The following is a 5,922-nucleotide window of genomic DNA, read 5'->3' as shown; positions in this document are numbered from 1 at the left end:
TAACCACTGCGCCACCCCAACTGGAGAATTGTGTCCATTTCTGGTCACCACACTTTAAGAAGGATGTGAAAGTCCTGGAGAGGATGCAGAGGAGATTTACCAGAATGGTCCCAGGGATGGAGGATTTTAGTTACAGGTTAGGTTGGAAAAGCTGGGGTTGTTCTGCTTAGAGGAAAGGAGTTTGAGGAGAGATTTAATAGAGGTGAACAAGATTATGACAAGCATAGATAAGTTAGACAAGGAAAAAACTGTTTCCATTAACTAATGGTACAAGGTCTAAGGGACACAGATTGAAGGTTTTGGGAAAGAGATACAGGGTGAATATGAGTAAGAATATTTTTTACACAGTGGGTGTTAATGACGTGGACCTCGCTGCCCACAAGGGTGGTGGAAGTGGAGACAATCATTGATTTCAAAAGGAAATTGAAGGAAATAAACTTGCAGGGCTATGGGGGAGTGGGACTGACTGGTTTGCTCCATGGAGAGCTGGCATGGATTCGATGGGCCAAATGGCCTCCTGTGCATCACTCTCTAACTAACAGGAGCAGAGGTAGGCCATTCGGCCCCTCAAGCCTGCTCCGTCATTCAATAAGTTCACGGCTGATCGAATTGTGGCCTGAACTTCACTTTCCTGCTGCAAACTCCACACCCCCCACCACCCATAACCCTTCACTCCCTCGTAGATCAAAAATCTGTCTAATTCAGCCTTGAATATATTCAGTGACTCAGCTTCCACTGCTCTTTGGGGAAGAGAATTCCAAAGATTAACAACCCTCTGACAGAAGAAATTCCTCCTCACATTACATTCCTACATGAAAACAGTGTCTCCATTTCAAAACTACTTCATTGGCTATAAAGTGCTTTGAGATGTTCTATTGTTGTGAATGGAGACATGAAAGTCTTTCTTTTTCTTTACATGTAAATGTCAAACACTCCCAGGTGAGGTCTGGGCAATGTTTATACGAGTTAAACTCGGCTCAAATCAAAGGCCAAGCCTGATGGCAGATGGTGAAATGCTCCCAGTATCTGGTTACACTCTCACCTCAGCAAAATCCTGGACTAATGGGATTCTCAGTAAAGATCCTCACCTTTCCAGTTATTGTTGATGATTCCTGTTTTCTCCCGTCTCCAACACCGAGGCTCTTGGTTCCAGCAGAACTGCTCTGGGGATCCAGTGACATTTCTCCAATCCCAGTTAGTGTGGCAATGATTCAACTTCTCTCTCTCTCTCCACCTTCCTGAGATATTCCACACGCCAAGAAACTATCAATAGAAAAATGATTCATATTAATCCCAGAACCTGTAACTGGAATACAATGGGACTGTTTTTATAATTATGACTGTATTTAATGGCAATTTATTTGTAATTAATGAATTGGCTTGAATTTATAACTTTTGTTATGAAGTTGGTCTTTTCTGTCCTTTGTCCTGTTTATCAGGACTGAACTCACTCCAGTGTCAGGTGTCACACCAGCTCCTCCCACACCGACATCCCAGTGATGGGGCGTAACCAGGGGCAGGAACCTGTCAGAAGCCAATCACACAGCAATAATGTCACAAAGCAGCCAGAGCCCCTCCCACTCGAGGTGTCACAGGATCACATGACCAGTCTCTGCTCCTGGTGTGCAATGTCACTGGACATGAACATCAATCAGTCCCGTCTCCAACCCCACTCCCATCATAGAATGGTTGCAGCACAGAAGGAGGCCATTCGGTCTGTCATGTCCATGCCAGCTCTCTGCAAGAACAACTCAGCTGGTTCCATTCCACTGCCCTGTCCCCATAGCTCTGCATTTTTTTCCTCTTCAGGTTCTTATCCAATTCCCTTTTGAAAGTCCTGACTGTACCTGCCACCACCACTCTCAGGCAGTGAATTCCACTTCCTAACCACTCGAAGTGCAAAATAAGTTTTCCCTCAACTCGCAGTTGGTTCTTTTGCCAGGGTCTTCTTCTTCTCTTCCACCAACAGGAACAGTTTCTCTCTATCTACTCTGCCAAGACCTCTCATGATCTTGAACACCACATCAAATCTCCTCTCAACCTTCTCTCCCACAAGGAGAACAGCCCCAGCTTCTCCAATCTATCCACGTAACTGAATTCCTTTACCCCGAAAACCATTTTTGTAAATCTTTTCTGCACCCTCTTCCTAAAGTGCGGTGCCCAGAATTGGACATAATACTCCAGTTGAGGCCGAACCAGTATTTTATAAAGGTTCATCGTAACATCCTTGCCTTTGTACTCCATGCCTCTATTTAGAAAGCCCAGGTCCCATATGTTTTTGAACCCCTTTCTCAATCTGTACTTGTCATCATCAACCATTTATGCACATCTACCCCCAGATCTCTCTGTTCCTGCACCCTCCTTAGAATTGTATCATTTATTTTATATTGCCTCTCCCTATTCTTCCTAAAAACATATACCACTTCACAAAATCACAGAATCACCAAATTGTTCGAGTGCAGAGGAGGCCATTCGGCCTATCGTGTCTGCACCGGCTCTCTGAATGAGTAATTAACCTAATACCATTCCCCTGCCTTCTCCCCGTAACCCTGTACATTCTTTCTTTTCAGTTAACAGTCTAATTCCCTTCTGAATGCCTCAATTGAATCTGCTTCCACCATTCTCTCAGGCAGTGCATTCCAGATCCTAACCATTCGCTGTGTGAAAATGTTTTTCCTCATGTCACTTTTGCTTCTTTTACCAATTACTTTAAATTTGTGCCCTCTCATTCTCCAATCTTTCATGAGTGGGAACAGTTTTTTCCTACCCACTCTGTCCAGACCCCTCATGATTTTGAATACTTCTATCAAATCACCTCTCAGCCTTCACTTCTCCATGGAAAACAGTCCCAACGTCTCCAATCTGTCTGCATACCTGAAGTTCCTCATCCCTGGAACCATTCTCCTGAATCTTTTCTGTACTTTCTCCAAAGCTTAATATCTTTCCGAAAGTGCAGCGCCCAGAATTGGACACAATACTCCAGCTGAGGACAAACTAGTGTCTTTCACAAGTTTACCATAACCTCCTTGCTCTTGTACTCTATGCCCCTATTAATAAAGCCCAGGATACTGTATGCTTTATTTCCCACTCTTTCAACACCTTCAATAACTTATGCACATATATACCGAGGTCCCTCTGCTCTTTATGATCAGCCATGATCATACTGAATGCCGGTGCAGGTTCGAAGGGCCGAATGGCCTACTCCTATTTTTCTATGTTTCTGTATTCTCTCTCCATGTTCTTCCTACCAAAATGAATCACTTTACATCTCTCTGCATTGAACTTCATCTGCTACTTGCCTGACCATTCCACCAACTTGTCTTTGTCCTTTTCAAGTTCTACACTATCCTCTTCACAGTTCACAATTTTTCCAAGTTTTGTATCATCTGCAACTACTGAAATTGTGTCCTGTACACCAAGGTCTAGGTCATTAATAATGATCAGGAAGAGCAAGGGTCCCAACACTGACCCCTGAGGAACTCCATTACAAATCTTCCTCCAGTCCAAAGAACAGGCATTAACCACTAAATCTGTTTCCTGTCACTCAGCCAATTTTGTATCCATGTTGCTACTGTCCCTTTTATTCCATTAGCTATAATTTTACTGACAAGTCTGCTGTGTGGTACTGTATCAAATGCCTTCAGTCTTCTCTGTATGAAATGTCATCTGCCACATGCCTGCCCATTCCACCAGCCTGTCTATGTCCTCTTGAAGTCTATCACAGTCCTCAAAGTTCACAATGCTTCCAATTTTTGTGTCATTTGCAAATTTTAAAATTATGCCTTGCACACCCAAGTCTCGGTCATTAATATATATCATGAATTATAGAGTGATATGGCACTGGAGATGTCCATTCAGCCCATCGTGTCTGTGCTGGCTCTTTGAAAGAACTTTCCAATCAGTTATACACACCTGTTATTTCCACGTTGGCTGCAATTTTTTCAACTTTAATTATTCGTCCAATTCCCTTTTGACAGTTATTATTGAATCTGCTTCCACCACCTCTTCAGACAGAACATTCCAGATCATAATAATTCACTGTGTAAATTACCATTTCCTCATGTTCCTTCTTGTTATTTTGCTAATTACCTTCAATGTGTGTCCTCTGGTTCCTGACATTCCTGCCATCAGAAACGATTTCTCCTTATTTACTCTTTCAAAACCATTCATGATTGTGAACAACTCTATCAAATATTCCCTTAACCTTCTCTGCTACAATGAAAACCACCCCAGTTTCTCTAATCTTTCCACATAACTAGGATTATATTGGATACACAGCACAGAAACAGGCCATTCGGCCCAGCCAGTCTATGCCAGCGGTTATGCTCCATTCGAGCCTGTTCCTGTCTTTCCTCATGTAAATCTATCATCATTATCCTCTATTCCCTTCTCCCTCCTATGATTCCCATTAAATGCATCTACAGTATTTGCTTCAACCTCTCCCTGTGGTAGCGAGTTCCACATTCTCACCACTCTCTGGGTAAAAAAGTTTCTTCTGAATTCCCTATTGGATTTCTTGGTGACGATATTATATTGATGGCCTCGAGTGATGTTCTTACTCACAAGAGGAAACATTCTCTCTGGATCCACTGTATCACAACCTTCCATCATTTTAAAGACCTCTATTAGGCCACCCCTCAACCTCCCTTTTTGCAAAAGAAAAGAGACCCAGTCTGTTCATCCTTTCCTGACATGTTTACCCACACATGAAAATAAGGAAATGGCAGATTTGGTGAATAATTACTTTATGTCAGTCTTCACAGTGGAGGAAGATGATAATGTACCTGACATTCCAGGGAAACTGATGTTGAATCAGGGACTGGGAGTCACTTAAGTAAATGAGTGTACCGAAGGCTCGAGTTCCTGATCATCTGGATCTCTGGCAGCAGGTCGTCCATCTTCAATGTGTGTGATGGGTGTGACAGGAGAGGGGCATTCTGATCAGTCAGGAACTCCCAGACTAACTGAAAGAGAGAGAGGCTGCAATCAGAAACACACAATGAGGGATATCCAATTAGAGTGCACTGAGCCCCACAGAGCACAGGAAGATCCCAGGCTCCATTCCCAGCCTGTGCTATGTGACATGCTCAAAGCTGGTGTGGTACCAAAGCCCAAACACAGAGTACAGGAAGATCCCAGGCGCTATCCCCGCCTTGTGCTGAGTGATCTGACTCCAGGGGGTTTGAACAGTTGCTGCAGCTCCTTCACTGGCAGGACTGGGGATCTGCAGCGTGACATGTTTACATCGGAATCTGCCATTGGCAACCCTGAGCTGGGGATTTACAACCGGGCGAGGCGGAGATTCCCGGCCCTAAACTCCTTCCCTCTTCTGGTGCCTCGTAGCTGGGTCATGAGCCTGGCCAAGGCTGGGGGACTGAAATCGCCACCAAAACACAGACAGCCGCTGCCGCTCTGCCCAGTGTGTGATCAGTCCGCGAACAATCCCCACCCTTGAGCCAAGCTGGAGGCCAATCAGGGTGGACGTTCAGAGACCGGCACGACCTCAACCAATGGGAAGGGATAATAATATGAGCGACATCTCCTGCAACCATTCGGATTGTCGGGTTGAGTGCGTGACAGCTCCATGATCCAATCGAAATGCAGTCTTTCTGTCTCCGCCAAAACAAGCGGCGCTTCAAAACCTGACCAATCACAGCGCGGCTTTGCTCAGCTCAGTTCCGAAGAAGGGTCACTGACCCGAAACGTTAACTCTGCTTCTCTTTCCACAGATGCTGCCAGACCTGCTGAGTGAACCCAGCATTTCTTGTTTTTGTTTGCTCAGCTCAGCACCGCCTCTCAATGTGTGTGACCGACAGCTCGTTAAACCAATCAGTAAGCTGTACTGCTGCATACTACCCAATCAAAGAACAGCGTTGCTGTTAAATTCCTGCAGCGTTACTCCCGTCCAGAGTCAATGCATCA

At 44.7% G+C, this 5,922-nt stretch overlaps 1 long non-coding RNA gene across 1 annotated transcript; it reads right to left on the bottom strand.

Moving 5' to 3' along the window:
- Positions 1-1,088: 1,088 nt before the first annotated feature.
- Positions 1,089-5,662, bottom strand: LOC137362958 (uncharacterized). Its single transcript, XR_010972729.1, has 2 exons — positions 4,785-5,662; positions 1,089-1,263 (listed from the first exon to the last, which is right to left on the bottom strand). It is a non-coding gene; the product is annotated as an uncharacterized lncRNA (long non-coding RNA).
- Between the last annotated feature and the right edge of the window lie 260 nt (positions 5,663-5,922).

Source organism: Heterodontus francisci, unplaced genomic scaffold (genome assembly GCF_036365525.1).
Source record: "Heterodontus francisci isolate sHetFra1 unplaced genomic scaffold, sHetFra1.hap1 HAP1_SCAFFOLD_554, whole genome shotgun sequence".
Lineage (NCBI taxonomy): Eukaryota > Metazoa > Chordata > Chondrichthyes > Heterodontiformes > Heterodontidae > Heterodontus > Heterodontus francisci.
This window is presented reverse-complemented; position numbering and strand designations above follow the sequence as displayed.